Source organism: Scyliorhinus torazame, chromosome 5 (assembly GCF_047496885.1).
Source record: "Scyliorhinus torazame isolate Kashiwa2021f chromosome 5, sScyTor2.1, whole genome shotgun sequence".
Classification (NCBI taxonomy): domain Eukaryota; kingdom Metazoa; phylum Chordata; class Chondrichthyes; order Carcharhiniformes; family Scyliorhinidae; genus Scyliorhinus; species Scyliorhinus torazame.
The window spans coordinates 302,329,229-302,345,053 of NC_092711.1; the positions used below are offsets into that span (position 1 = coordinate 302,329,229).

General features: G+C 43.6%; 1 long non-coding RNA gene across 1 annotated transcript; it reads right to left on the bottom strand.

The window, feature by feature from the left end:
* Positions 1-240: 240 nt before the first annotated feature.
* On the bottom strand, positions 241-10,568 carry LOC140421255 (uncharacterized). The gene is made up of 2 exons (XR_011946705.1): positions 10,212-10,568; positions 241-4,287 (listed from the first exon to the last, which is right to left on the bottom strand). It is a non-coding gene; the product is annotated as an uncharacterized lncRNA (long non-coding RNA).
* Positions 10,569-15,825: the final 5,257 nt, after the last annotated feature.

Below are 15,825 nucleotides of genomic sequence, written 5' to 3' on the forward strand. Positions count from 1 at the left end.
ATTCTTACTCTACTGCAGGAAAAGAAGCTAGCTGTTTGGTGAGTATCTGGTAAGTAGTTAAGGTCTATTCTATTCCTAAGGTTTAAATTGTTTGTCTTTCATGGAGTGTTGCCCATCTCTAATTGCTTTTGAAGTGAGCAGTTTTGTAGATTAGAATACAGTGCAGAAGAGGTCATGCAGTTGATCCATGGCAAGTCAAATGAATTCAGTCTTGGACAGAGACACACACACATACAGACATTTTTGATTTTTCAGACTTCGATTTAATTTCATAGATTGACAACGTATTTATTACAAGATCATAAGGTAAATATAGATGTGGAAAACTGAGTTACTTCCGATTATCCATCCAGAAATGCTTCATTATCCCCGATCATACCACTCATTCTTAAGTAATTAGGAAAATAGGAACATAGAGAAAATAAATCAGGGATGTTTATCTCTGCCGTCATACCCAGATATCCAAGACATTTGTTTAATCACTCTGTATGAAGGAGCACTTCCTGTCATCAGCCCTAAATTTGCCTTTTACGTCTTTGAATGTGATCCTGGGCCGGTTAGCTCAGTTGACTACAGGACAGGTGTATGGTTCAGAATAATGCCAACAGGTCAGGTTCGACTCCTATTCTGCCTGAAGTAGACTTGGGACCTGTCTCCTGGCTTGCCCCATGCATGATGTGAAGAGGTGCCTCTCAAGCTATATAACTAATTGTCTCCTTCACTCTAATAGAGAGGTGCCCGTGGTTCCTCATGGGCTATGGCTAATACCCTGCATACATTAAATCTGCAATCCCTTACCTGACTCTTGCAAGTTTTAATTGAAATTATTTTATATATTTACTCTTGCAGATCGTTAATTATCAGCCTCTAGTGCAGTGTTTTTCAATTTTATTTTCCCAGGACCACTTTCACCAGCCGAATGATATTTGTGACCCACGCCGGCTGACCTTCGCGACCCACGCTGGCTGACCTTCGCGACCCACACCGGCTGACCTTTATGACCCACGCCAGCTGACCTTCGCGACCCACACCGGCTGACACACCTTTGTAACACACCATTTTCACTCACCTTCAATGCGATAGGTGAGCCTGCTTGCTCCTTACGATTTCACTCCAATTGGGTTCACAGGAGGAGAGGGCAATGTGCATATCAGGTGCACAGTTCAGCTGGTTCCTTTGTGTCATCTTTATCTTTGTGAGGACGGAAATTCTAACCTTGTGCATGTAGGTTATTGTGAAGGGCAATAGCAACAGAATGCTCATTTTACTCAGCACTGGATACTCCTCCGAGATACTGCTCCATAATGCTGACTGCCTCATGCACCTGTGTCATGTTTTTAATATGCTGTCACAAGTGAGGCGCAGAGGTTCAGTCTCTTCATTTGGAGTCAGCTGTAAGTTAATAATTGACTCTGGGGTCTCAAACACAAAAGGATTTTTCATCCATCTCTTTCCTTTCAAAATCTAAAACTTCTCCTTTGGAAACCAGCAAAAAAAAATCTGTTGATCATGCAGCCAGATGCAACTGAATAAGGCTTGCCAGTCTATTGACAGTTCCTTTACTAACATTGCTTTTTTCGATATGTCGTACCAGTGTCGGGAACATGGCGTAGTTTTGACCTTGTACTGGCACTTGCCAAACTTTCAACTACTTTTGGAAAGCATCGATTTCTTCACACTGCCAAAAGCAATCATTATTCTTCCCTTGCAACTTGAGGTTCAGTTCATTTAGAATTTAATAGATGTCATCAAGGTAAGATATAGTTGGCATCCAACTTTAATTTGCCTGCACTCCCCTGCATATAACACACATGGGCTTTACGTCCTGATTTGCATTGGCACAATTAACAAAGCCATACCTCCAAAAATCATCTTCTTCTGCTTTGTTCCCGATTTCAGGTTCTTCTTAATGGTAAGTTCACTAGAGGCCTTGGAGCTCTGTACACAGTCCTGCCATGGACTCCCCTGTGCAGCTCACACCAGCACTGCTTTGTCCTGCCATGGACTCCCCTGTGCAGCTCACACCAGCACTGCTTTGTCCTGCCATGGACTCCCCTGTGCAGCTCTCTCCAGCAGTTTCAATTCTGAGATCCTGGACTGATTGTGTCCCTGGCACTCGCTTCCTTATTTCAAAATGACCCATCTTCAGCTCTTCACAGTCCTGTTGCTTGCTTACTGGCAGCTACAAAATGGAGGAATCACTTCTCCGTGATTTTGCACCCAAAACACGAATGTACAGGATGCATAACATCAGTATACTTGCCGGGTGGGTAACCTGCTCCAGCATTTGCATTTAAAAGCCAGTTGCAGCCGGCATTCACAACTTAAAATCCGATTGGTCGTGACCGGCATTCTTCAAAGCTGGTCGCGGCCGTTGAGCGCCTCTCCGCATCCGCGACCCTCCAAACACACGCCCACAATCCACTTGCAGGTCGCAACCCCCATTTGAAAAATCCTGCTCTAGAAGATCCTAGAAGCTACCTTTCAGGATTAAAAAGATGAACTATCTCCAGTCTTGATCATAGCTCAGTCTCTTGTGTCTTTTGAAAACAATGCATTTGCTTGATTACCTTCCTTGTAGTGGGCACAATACAGAACACTTTGTACAACCAGAATACTCTGCACAGGTGTTTTATTTGTACTCTCTGTTTGTTGGCCATTGATATTATTAGAATTCTTAGATCCCTCTCAATTTCCTTAGAAATGTCAATACTATTCATAGTGTCTGCGGTAATTATTTTTATTCCAATATGCAATGCTGGTCTATATTTAATTTCATATGCCAATTTGCATATTTTGTATTTCCTGATAAACCGACGTTGACGTTAAATCAAATATCCACAATCCCTGCCTATCCCCCTCACCAATTTGGTACTAAATACAAATTTAACTCATTTGCATTGAGATTTTGAGTCCGAGTCATTGATTAAAATCAGAGAGTAACACCCCAGGTTCCAAAGGGAGTGATACAAGAAAAACAATGGCTTTAATGCAAAAAAATGTCCCAAAGTTCTTCATAATATAAAAGAATGTCTGGCACTGAGGCATATTACGAGGGAAGAGCAATGGATGGAGGGATTTGAAAACAATCCACGGAGGAATTCTCCCCAATATTTAATTTCTGCTCATCCAGTACTTTTAATTAACTGGCATCCAAAACTCCATGGAAAGTCGATGGGGAAGTGCAACATAACGAATGGTGCTGTTGGCAGCAAAGTCTGACTCGCTGTGGTTTGAATTATACAAAATAGGATTACTTTGTACATAATATAAAATTATCCACTTTTAGATTAAAACATTCATTTTACCTACAAAAACATGGTTTTCCTTTCTTTCACAGCTAGGGATTAGCGAGCACGCAGGCAGCAACAACAAAACAAAAGCAAAATACTGTGGGGTCTGAAACAAAACCAGAAAATGCTGGAAAAATTCAGCAGGTCTGGCAGCACCTGTGGAGAAAGAATCCGAGTTAACGTTTCGAGTCCGCATGGCTTTTCTTCAGAAACAATAGCTGCCTCTGCAGTTGCCATTAATTAAGGTATTAATTAGGGCAGCACGGTGGCAGAGTGGTTAGCACTGCTGCCTCACAACGCCAGGGACCCGGGTTCAATTCTGGCCTTGAGTGACTATCTGTGTAGAGGTTGCACGTTCTTCCCGTATCTTCGTGGGTTTCCTCCGGGTGCTCCGGTTTCTTCCCACAGTCCAAAGAGGGGCAGGTTTGGATTGGTCATGCTAAATTTTCCCAATGTCCAGGGATGTGTAGGTCAGGTTACAGGGATAGGGCAGTGGAGTGGACCTGGGTAGAGTGCTCTTTCGGAGGGTCGATGCAGACCCGATGGGCCAAATGGCCTGCTCTGCACTATAGGGATTCTATGATAATAACTGTGCTGCTTTGTAACTCAGTTATCATAGTCCCGTCCCTTCTGCTTTGCCATGACACAAAATTTTACAACAAAGTTCACAAGATTATGAACAGTTACTGGTCAGTTCTTTTAACATTCATTATTCATTTTTATCAACAACCGTCCAGTTTTTAGCGTTGCCCTACCTGCCCCTCAAATCATATCTAAACTCTTTTAGTCAGAATAACTTCAATTATTAGTCACTGGCTTGGTTCTTTTGGTCTTCCTGCATCCAGTGATCAATGTCCGGTGCTGTCCTCTTCATCTGAAGAGTTATTGTCGCTCAGACCTTCTTTGCTGCTGGACTGGGTTACATCCTGGGTGCTCGGGGGGTCTGTGCTGGGTAAGTGTACCACACCACACTTACGGAAGTCATTCCTTGGAACTGTAAGAACAAGAGTACACTTTTCAAAGCAAGGTTAACCACTTCAAATATAAAAGATGTTAACACTTAGGAAAACAAAATAATTTATGACGATAATATGTATTATGTGATTGCAGTTCTGTAATTCTGTGTTTCGTGCAGTGCTCAATAATCAATGAGTGAAAGCTGTACTGAAAATCACTTGTTTGCAATATTAGATGTTCACATATTCATGTTTCCAATCTTGCAGCATGTTCATTAAGTTTAAAAATGGGTGAACTTACCACCCAGAGTAATTCACCATGAATTGTCATTGACATTGCACTGGTGCTGAGAATTCTGTGGTAAGTAACTCACCTCCTGACTCTCCAAAGCCTGTCCACCATCTATAAGGTACAAATCAGGAATGTGATTGAACACTCTCCACTTGTCTGGATGAGTGCCACTCCAACAACATTCATGAAGCTCAACACCAACCAGGGTAAAGCAGTCTGCTTGATTGGAACCTCATCCACCGCCTTACATTTTCACTCTCCCCACCCACCACTAACGCACAATGGCAGTCGAGTGTACCACCTACAAGATTCTCTGCAACAACTCATCAAGGCTCCTGAGACAGCACCTTCCAAACTCATGACCTTTATCACCTTGAAGGACAAAGGCGGCAGATGTATGGGAACACCTTGGCCTGCATGTTCCTCTCCGAGCCATACACGACCCCGACTTGGAACTCTCATCGTCATTACCTGCTCAAGGGCGATTAAGGATGGGTAATAAATGCTGACCTAGCCAATGACCCTCAGACTCTGTGAAAAAAATATTTTTAAATTGCATTACTATTAAAAGTACAAGTTCAGCCAAAAATACCTCTAAGTTTTCCCATCATAATAGGTTGGTCATTGTAATTTAAAAGTCACCACATTTGTATTTTTGCAACATGTATGAACATGAATAATTCACAGACAGGAAAACACCAAGTTGTCCATCAATCCTACCTGTATCATCATGACTATGTACTTCCTACAATCCAACCCCATTCCTCACCTTTCCCCAACAGTGCTGTCATCCATTCTTCTGGAATAGGCAACACATAACAAAGTCCAGGGCAATAAATAAGGGAAAGAAAAAAGCTGGAAAATTCCTCTCCAACCACCTCATGTGACTTATTTTATTCATTCAAGGCATGACTGGCATTTGTTGCAAATCCCTAATTGCCCTTGAGAAGGTGGTAGTGAGTTATCTTCTTGAACCACTGCAATGTGTGTGGCGTAGGTACATCTACCGTGTTATTTGGGTTTTAACTCAACAACATGAAGAAGCCGTGATATAGCTCCACATCAGCTGATGTGTGGCTTGGAGGGGAACTTGCAAGTGGTGGTGTTCCCATGTGTCTGCTGCCTTTGTCCTTCTAGGTGGTCATGGGTTTGTAAGATGGCAGTCACCTTCCCATTCCAAGTTCAGACAGGGCCTAACCATTCTGTAGCTTAATGGAGCAGTAGCTCAATCATTCTAAGTTGATGTAAATATTTTCTGTTTACAAAGCCTTTACCATCCTTACTCCTCGTTGGGCCTCCCATTGACTTGTGGGTATTTGGGTGAACTAGTCATGTAGACAAACCCTATTTCACAAATCCTGAACTGTTGGAAAACTGTGGGCCATTGTCTGAAATGACTAGGTCTGGAATGTCATGCATTGGCAAAGATTAATTTTAGTCATGTAATGACAGCTTCAGAAGTAGGACCATGCAGATGCTTACCCTCAACTCACCTGGAGTGATAGTCAACACCTAAGGGGAATGTCGTCCCTTTGAGGTCAAAAAAGATCCATTCTGGGACATTCCCACATCCTGGATGGAAATGAGGATCAGTGGTTCTCTTGTTCCTGCCAACCTGATGCAGTTTGAAACAATTTCTTGAAATGGTTTTGAGATCCCTGGCCACGAAACAGAATTTCACTGGCATGACACCTTGTAGTGACTAAATGTCCCCGGTGTATTCTCTGGAGAATCCCGAGTGTGAGGACTGTAGGCATAACCAATCTCTCATCATAAATCAGTAAGACATTGCTTCATCTTTGTTGAATGAAGTATTGCTTCAGGATGAGATTATTTGGCACATATTCTGGCCATCCTTTTATGCGGTATTCCTGAATTTGAGCATATATTTAATGTGCTTTTTTGTACCTTTCAAATTTCATTTAGCCTCTGTATTGTTGCTGGTAGGAAAATTGTAGCTAATGAATTATAGGAGTCCACGCCTTCAACAAAATTTATGTCCTCTTGTTCGGGTTTTTCAACAGGAATGCGTGACAAAGTGTCCACTGTAGATTGTTGTTTTCATTGGACAGGTTGTAGCTTCAAATCTGACCAATCTGAAGTGAATTCCCTGGATACTTGGTGCACATTTAACATAATCAATGGTTTGTTGTCTGTCTCAATGGTAAGCATTGGGCTAAGACATAGTCGTCAAGAATCTGCGTTTTTCATCTCTCTGAATTTGAAAGAATACTGTCCTGTCGATGATGCATCTTAGGCAACTATTGTTGGCAATTCTGGATAATAGTAAACCAACACGTCTGATTAAACAAGCATCTCTTTTATCCTTTCGAACAAAATGTACTGATTTTCTTCCCAAATTGGTCTTGCCTAAAGAATTGTTGCAGTGGTTGATGTACGTGAGCAAATTAGGTCGGAATTTATCGCTTGATTGACCATTCCCATGGAGTGCTGAAGCTCTGCAACATTGTGGGGTAGAGGGGAATCTTTGATTGCCTTGGTTTTCTGAGGATCAATACTGATGCATGAATGATGTGCCCCAGAAATGTGATTGTTAGTTGCGAGAACTCACATCTGTCATTAAGAGTTAGTCCTCCTTCTTGCAAGAGTTGCAACACTGCTCTCACTCTGACATCCGACTCCAGTAATGACTTTGAGTGTTACTTCTATGTCCTACAAACTGCAATGTGTCAGTCATTTTTCTCCATAAAATCTCCCCTCACCTCAAATAAATACACAATTTTGCCTTTTCACTTCTGCCTGCCTTGTTAACTGCACTGCCTTTGAGAGCATTAAATCTTCCCTCGACAGTAGAAAATCTGATTAAGTCTCCTCTAAGATTCCTACGATCCCAAATTAATTTGTCTACCAGGCACCATATTCACAATTCTCAACTACTCAATATAAATCTTTAATGAAAGAAGCTATGCTCTCTCCTGGTCTGTGGGTACATCCATTGAAATTTTCCCTTTGATTGTGTTCCTTCTAAGGCTGAAAAGTGTAACAATAGCTTTTAGAATATTTCCTTTGTCGCCATTCCTTTATTGATTGATTGATATTTAATGTCACATGTACCAAAGCACAGTGAAAAGTATTTTTTTGTGGCCAAGGGCATGTACACAATTCGTATATAGTAGACAAAAGAATAATCAACACAGTACATTGACAATGGTACATCAACAAATAGTGATTGGTTACATTGCAAAACAAGGGCCATACAAGGGCGTTATTAGTAATTATATACGAAGTGGAAAAGAGTTTTACTAGGTCAGTTAATAGATTGGTTATAAGAGATAAAAGAAATGGGTCTGGCTGAGAGAGCTCGCAGCGAGTCGCCATGCTCTGGAGCCATCGTGAATCCAAGATTGTGTCCTGCCAGACCATTACTTCATATGCACTACCACCTATGGCATAGAGAAGGGTACTGACCTGTTGCTTGCTGCCTTCTCTGCTAGTCCCAAAGTGGCTCCATATTTAGTAAACCTAAGACACCAGTTCTGGCATTTTTCAGCTTGAATCCGGCCTTCCACATGTTCAAAGTATTCTGGTAAGGGTAGGATTTTCTCCATGGCTTTTTTCACTCTAACCTTTCTTTGAAATCTGTGACATCTGTGCCCATGCTTTCCTTTCCTTGATGTTGTTAGGATTACTGTTTTCTTTGGTCACTGGCCCATTTAGTGCTTTTTCTGTTGTTTTTTTTGCTGTCACCATCTGTAATCATTTTAGTGTGTCTTAGTTTAGGTCGTCCTTGTTTAGGATTGAGAGAGACAATGTTTAACTTTTATTAAACCTCCTTCTGTGTATAAGATAAGACTTAGCGCGAGGTTTCACATAGAACTATCTCTCAGCATACTCAATTTTCATGTAATATTATATCATTGTGCTTTATGCTGAACAGTGAAACTGCACTCATCCAGGCAAGGGGAGAGCATTCCATCACATTCTTGACTTGTGCCTTGTAGATGGGAAACAGGCTTTGAAATGAAAATCGTTTATTGTCACAAGTAGGCTTCAAATGAAGTTACTGTGAAAAGCCCCTAGTCGCCACATTCCGGCGCCTGTTCGGGGAGGCTGGTACGGGAATTGAACCCGCGCTGCTGGCCTGCATTGGTCTGCTTTAAAAGCCAGCCATTTAGCCCTGTGCTAAAGGGAGTCAGGAAGTGAGTTACTCGTCAAAGAAATCCCAGCCTCTGACCTGCTCTTGTAACTGTGGAGTTTATGTGGCTCTTCCAGTTACATTTCTGGACAATGTTAAGTCCCAGATTATGAATGGTGGGGAATTCAGTGATGGCAATGCCAGTGAATGTCAAGATCATCTGTTACTTGTCACTTATCAGCCCAAGCCTGAATATTGTCCAGGTCATATTTCATTAGCTGAGGTGTTGAGCATTGTATAACCAGCAGTGAACATCCCCAATTCTGACCTATTGACGGAGGGTCTTTGCTAAAGCAGCTGAAGATGTTTGGGCCCAGAACACTGCCCTGAGGAACTCCTGCAACAATGTCCTGGGACGGAGGAGATGATTAACTTCCAACAACCACAAACATCTTCCTCTGTGCCAAGTATGACTCCAACTAGTGGACAACCTTCTTCCTGATTTCCATTGACTCTAGTTTGGCTAGGGCTCCTTGATGTCACATTCGGTCAAATGCTGCCTTGATGTCAAGGGCAGTCACTCCCCTCATCTTCTTTTGTCCCTGTTGGGACCACTGCTGTAATATAGTCTGGAGATGAGTGATCCTGGTGTAATCCAGACGGCTAGATAGCACGGTCAACAACATCTGCCATCACTTTGCTCATGGATGAGAGTAGACTGCGGTAGTGTAACTGGCCGGATTGCATTTGACCTGTTTCTTTGTGGACAGGACGTGCCGGGCTAATTTCCATTTTGTCAGTAGATGTCAGTGTTGTTAGGTGCACTGGAACATCTTGGCTAGAGCCCGGGCAAAAGTATTTTGCTTCAGCCCAGGTGTTGCCAGGGAACATGCATGAAAACCATTTCAGGTGGTCACCTTGACGGTACATCTGGTAACTGGAGAACCTCATCATTGCAAAACACACATCAGGTCATCCCATGGCTAATGCCAGGGAAACATAATCCCGGCAATTTAACAGGAGGTGAAGATTTACAGAACGTGGTGGTCCTCCTAATCTGGGGGAAAGTTTTCCGTTTGGAGCAAAAAATCAAGAGATTCAGTCATTGCAACAATTGGGCAATTCTTGATAAACCGGGGATAGACTAAATCTTGCACCGATTTTATGAAGCGGTGTTTGTGGGCAGGGGTCTAACAGATGAGAAGGGACGGGAGGAATCACACTGAAGTGTATCATTTCGGGTACATTTCCGGCTCTGCGCACCGACATCTCTCTGGGAGGGAAGCTGGGGTGGGCGAGGACTACATTGTCTCAACGGTGACAATAACTGGGGCCAGGTAAACAGCGGGAAATAACGCTGCCCCCTGGCACTCTGATAGCATCAAACAGTACAGTTTTCTTGTTATTAAAAAGTCCCCATTGTATCATTAATTAAGTGAAATCAGAGGATTTTCCGAACACCATTCGGCCCATCGTACCGGTGTTGGTCCCATTTTCCCCACAGCCCCGCACTCACTCCGCTTTCCCAGTACTACACGCAGAGTTCAGTTGATTTCTCACACTGGCCTTCCTACCGTTTAAGAAGGGGGTCTTCGTCTCCGCTTTGCAGATTTGCTCTTTCTGGGAGGCTCTCTCTCCGGTGGAGGATGGTTTCAGGCTTGACACGAAGGTGGAGCAAGTGTCCGGGTCCCTGCACACTTTGTCCTGAGTGTAGACCGCTGTGGCCCTGGACGGGGTGCAGCCCATGGTCTGGCCCGAGACCTCAGCAGCTCTACAGGCTCCTCTCCCCCCCACCCCCTCCACAGAAATGTTAACGCCACAGGCTGACTGATCATTGAACACAGTCAGCCCCACCACACTGGGGGAGGAGGGGAGCTTTACAGTGAAATGTGGGACCCCACCCCGTTCAATATCACAACTCGGCAAATACACATCCTCCTCCTCCGCGTCTCTGCTTTCATTTGGAAACAACAATCAGGCAACAATCGTGCAGACGATCAGATTTATTCCTGCAGCCCCAGCAGGGGGCTGAGGCCATCTGGCTCTGACATTGGATTGGATTTGTTTATTGTTCGTATACTGAGGTACAGGGAAGAGTATTTTAATTGTGCATCTCAAACATATCATTTAGTACATGAAAAGAAAATACGTAATAGGCCAACACAAGGTACACAATGTAAATACATAGACACCGGCATAGGGTGAAGTGTACAGGAGTGTAGTATTAATCAGGTCAGTCCATAAGAGTGTCATTTAGGAGTCTGGTAACAGCGGGAAAGAAGCTGTTTTTGAACCTGTTCGTGCGTGGTCTCAGACTTTTGTATCTCCTGCCCGATGGAAGAAGTTGGAAGAGTGAGTAAGCTGGATGGGAGGGGTCTTTGATTATGCTGCCCGCTTTCCCAAGGTAGCAAGAGGTGTAGATGTAGTCAATGGCGTTGCCTGCACATTGACAGATTTACCATTCTGTCCACTTCTTCCAACTTTTACAGCAAGGACTGGACAGCATCTACTCTGCAACTCTCCCCTTGCCCTCTGGAACAGGCAAATCGCCTCAGTTACATTTTCCATCTCAGAAAGTTCTTCCAGGAAGCAACTCACGCCCTTTCCAATTGAACACACTGTTAATGCTCAGGTTCCAGTTACAAGGGAAATAATTAATCAGTGTCATCCAAATGCCAACCAATGACTGAATTCTTACATTACACCATGCAAATCAAAACTTCCAGCAAAACAATTGAAAATCAACAGTGATCGAATTTTTGTTTCATTTATTTACCGGGTGTGTGCGTCACTGGCTAAGCCAGTTCAGCATTTATTGCTCATCCCCAGTTGCCCTTCACAAGGTGGCGGTGAGCTAGAGGCACTGTCTAGAATCTTCCAATCCGATTACAAATGTTATACGGCAGCTCAATAAAAGGGGCAAGTCTGTCTCATCTCACTGGCGGGGAAGCTTTTAGAAACAATCATTCTGAACAAAATCAACATTCACTTGGCAAAATGTGGATTAATTAAGGGAAACCAGCACAGATTTATTTGGGTCAAAGTATGCTTAATTAACTTGATTGAATTTTTTGATGAAATAATAGAAGGGGTCGATGAGGATGACGCAGTCGATGTGGTGGATTTACAAAAGGTTTTTTGATAAAGTGCCACATAATAGGCTTCTCGGATGTTGAAGCACATGGAATAAAAGGGGCAGTGGCGACATGGATATAAAATTGCCGAAAGGACATGAAATGCAGAATAGCAGTAAATGTTTTTTTTGGACTGAAGGACGGTTTATTCATATTCATAGAATTTACAGTGCAGAAGGAGGTCATTCAGCCCTTTGTGTCTGCACCAGCCATTGGAAAGAGCACCCTACTTAAGCCAAGCCTCCACCCTATCCCTGTAACCCCGCCTAACCTTTTGGATACCAGGAGCAATTTAGCGTGGCCAATCCACCTAACCTGCATATCTTTGGACTGTGGGAGGAAACCCACGCAGACACGGGGTGAAAGTGCAAACTCCACACAGTTACCCGAGGCCACAATTGAACCCATGTCCCTGGAGCTGTGAGGCAGCAGTGCTAACAACTGTGCCACCCTGCCGCCCATAATTGTGTGACCTAGGGGTCAGGACCAGGGACACCGCTTTTGTTGATCTATATTAATGACTTGGACCTGGGTGCACGGAGCACAATGTCACAATTTGCAGAAAACACTTGAAAATGAAGTGAACTGTGAGGAGGATAGTGATAGAGTTCAAGAGGACATGAAGAGTTTAGTGAAATGGGCCAACACAAGTTGGATGAAACTTAATGCAAAGCAGTGCAAAGTGACACATTTCTGTAGAATGGAAGAAGAGATGCAATTGGAAATAAAAGGTACCATTCTAATGGGGTGCAGGAGCAGAGAAGCCTGGGAGTTTGTGTGTAAAAATAATTGAAGGTGGCGAGACAAGTTGAGAAAGTGGTTAATAAAGCTTGCCCTCTCCTGGTGGGAATAAATGCAAGGAAGTTTTGATGAACCTTTATTAAAAACCTGGCTCATCTATCCTATTCTGGGCATTGCACTTTAATAAGAACGAGAAGGCCTAAAGAGGGCAGAAAAGATTAATCAGAATGGTTCCACGAATGAAGGACCTCAGAATGGTTCTAGGAATGAGGGACTTCAGTTAAGTGAATAGATTGAAGAGGCCAAGATTGTTCTTTTTAGAAAAGGGAAGGTTGAGAGGAGATTTGATAGAAGTGTCCAAAATCGTGAGTGCTTTGGACAAATCAGGAGTGAAAATGATCCCAATGACACTGGGGGTCAAGGAGGACACCAATTTAAGGCAATTTGCAAAAGAAAAGGCAACACGAGGAAAAACATTCTTCTACAAATGTACCTATATTTATATAATGCCTTAAATGTTATAAAATGCCTTTAAGAGCATTATAAAACAAAGCATGACACTCGGCTACTAAGGAGATATTACGCAAAAGATCAAAAGCTTAATTGGCCAAAGAGGAATTTCTTAATGGAGGAAAGTGAGGTAGCAAGGCGGAGAGGTGCACAGAGGGGATTCCAGAGCATGGGGCCTCGGCGACCTAAGGCACGGCCACCAATGGTGGAGTGATTAAAATAAGGAATGCTCAAGAAGCCAGAATCAGAAGCACAAATATCTTGGGAGTGTTGTGGGTCTGGAGGAGATTATTAGGGGAAGGGGAGGCTATGGAGGGACTTTAAACCAAGGACAACAATTTAAAAATCGAGACATTGTTTGATCTGAAGTCAATGAGGCTAGTGAATGTAGAGGAATGAGATTTGCTGCAGATGACACATGGGTAGCAGAATTTTGGATGACCTCAAGTTGCAGAGGGTAGAATGTGGGAGATGAGACAGGAGTGTATTGGAAAAGGTGGTGGCTCGTTGGTCTAGAGATATGATTCTCACTTTGAGTCTTTCCGGCTGAGGAATGCATTGGAATAGTTGAGCCTAGAGATAACAAAGACAAGGGGCTGGTTTAGCACAGTGGGCCAAACAGCTGGCTTGGACTGCAGAACAAGGCCAGTAGCGCGGGTTCAATTCCCCTACCGGCCTCCCCGAACAGGTGCCAGAATGTGGCGACTAGGGGCTTTTCACAGTAACTTCATTGAAGCCTACTTGTGATAATAAGCGATTATTAGATAGATAGAAATAGTCGGTCTTTGAGATGGCATGAAAATGAAGTCAGAAGCTCACCATTTGGAATAAAACGTGACACAAAGGTTGCGAAAAGATTGTCTTAATCTCAGGCTGTTGTTGGAGGCTATGCCGGTGAATGAGCTGAGGGGTCGACCCCTCCCCTAGACATTGGCAAACTTCCCCCTTAGATGGGCCCGTTGGGGTTTAGGTACCTGGGGGGTCACAATTATCCCTTGTTTCAGGCAATTGTTTGGGGCCAATTTCCCTCAGTTGATGGGGGAAAAAAAATGAAAAATGAAAATCGCTTATTGTCACAAGTAGGCTTCAAATGAAGTTACTGTGAAAAGCCCCTAGTCTCCACATTCCGGCGCCTATTCGGGGAGGCTGGTACGGGAATTGACCGTGCTGCTGGCCTGCCTTGGTCTGCTTTAAAAGTCAGCTCTTTAGCCCTGTGCTAAACCAGCCCCAACTGGTTTCTACCATTAGGTGAGACTTTGCTCATTGGTGGTCATCCCTGCCAATCGCATGGCTGGGCAGGACTGTGTTGATTAAAATGAATATATTACCCAGATTGTTATATCCCCTGAAGATCCTGCCAATAGTGTTGCCAGCTAGAGTTTTGAGGGACATTAATGGAATGATTAGTTTGTTTATCTGGAATAAGAAGCCTCGCCTAAAGTTTGCCAAGCTGGGTAGCATAGGGGTTAGTGCAGTTGCTTCACAGCTCCAGGGTACTAGGTTTGATTCCCGGCTTGGGTCACTGTCTGTGCGGAGTCTGCATGTTCTCCCCGTGTGTGCATGGGTTTCCTCCAGCTGCTCCAGTTTCCTCCCAGTCCAAAGATGTGCAGGTTAGGTGGATTGGATTTGCTAAATTACCTTTAGTGTCCAAAACGGTTGGATGGGGTTATTGGGTTACGGGGATAGGGTTGATATGTGGGCTTGGGTATGGTGCCGTTTCCAAGGCCGGTGCAGACTTGATGGGCCTCCTTCTGCACTGTAAATTCTATGATTCTATGATAAGTTCCAGTAATTCCACTTCCATTTGACTCAACGTTGAGGCTGACCAACGAGCTTATCCTCTGCAGGTCTCTTTTTTATTCGTTTAAGGGGCGTGGCTGTCGCTGGCTGGGCCAGCATTTATTGCCCATCCCTAAATGCCCTTGAGGGGGCAGTTAAGAGTCAACCAAATTGCTGTGGGTCTGGAGTCACATGTCAGCCAGACCAGGTAAGGACAGCAGATTTCCTTCCCTAAAGGACATTAGTGAACCAGATGGGTTTTATGAAAATCGACAATGGTTTCATGGTCATTAGACGTTTAATTCCAGATTTCTATTGAATTTAAATTTCACCATCTGCACTGATTCGAACCTGGGTCCGCAGAACATTAACCTGGGTTTCTGGTTTACTAGTTTAAACCAGTTTATTGGTTTACTAATCCAGTGACAATACCACTATGCCACTGCCTCTTTGTTACTTTATGGAGACATTAAGACTGGTACTGCAAAATGTGAGAATCATGTTATTATTAATACTCAGAGCATGGAGATTGCTCTAGGAGGCAGATCTAAACTCTCACCTATCCAGGGCAATCCAGACTGTCCCCTGGATCGTATGGACCATGAGTTCGACAGTTGGAGAGATAGAGACATGTGTAGGCTGGAAGACATGTTCAGAGATGCTTCCTTGTCATTCGTTGAACAGCTGTGCCGGCAATTTAACATACCGAAGAGTTCCTTTTTTAAGTATTTACAGCTTAGAAGTTTCATCCTTAACAAGATGCTCATATGTCTTGATTCCTCCATTTACCTGGTGGAAAAAAATCCTGAATTCTGTGAAGCCTAAATAGTTAATTAGTAAGTTATAAGACAGCATGACCTCCAGATCCTGTGTCAGTACATTTGCTAAATGCCTTCTGTGGTTAGAAAAGAGGAAGCATCGGCAGCACAGTGGGTTAGCCCTGCAGCCTCACGGCACCGAGGTCCCTGGTTCAATCTGGGTCACTGTTCATGTGGAGTTTGCACATTCTCCCCATGTTTATGTG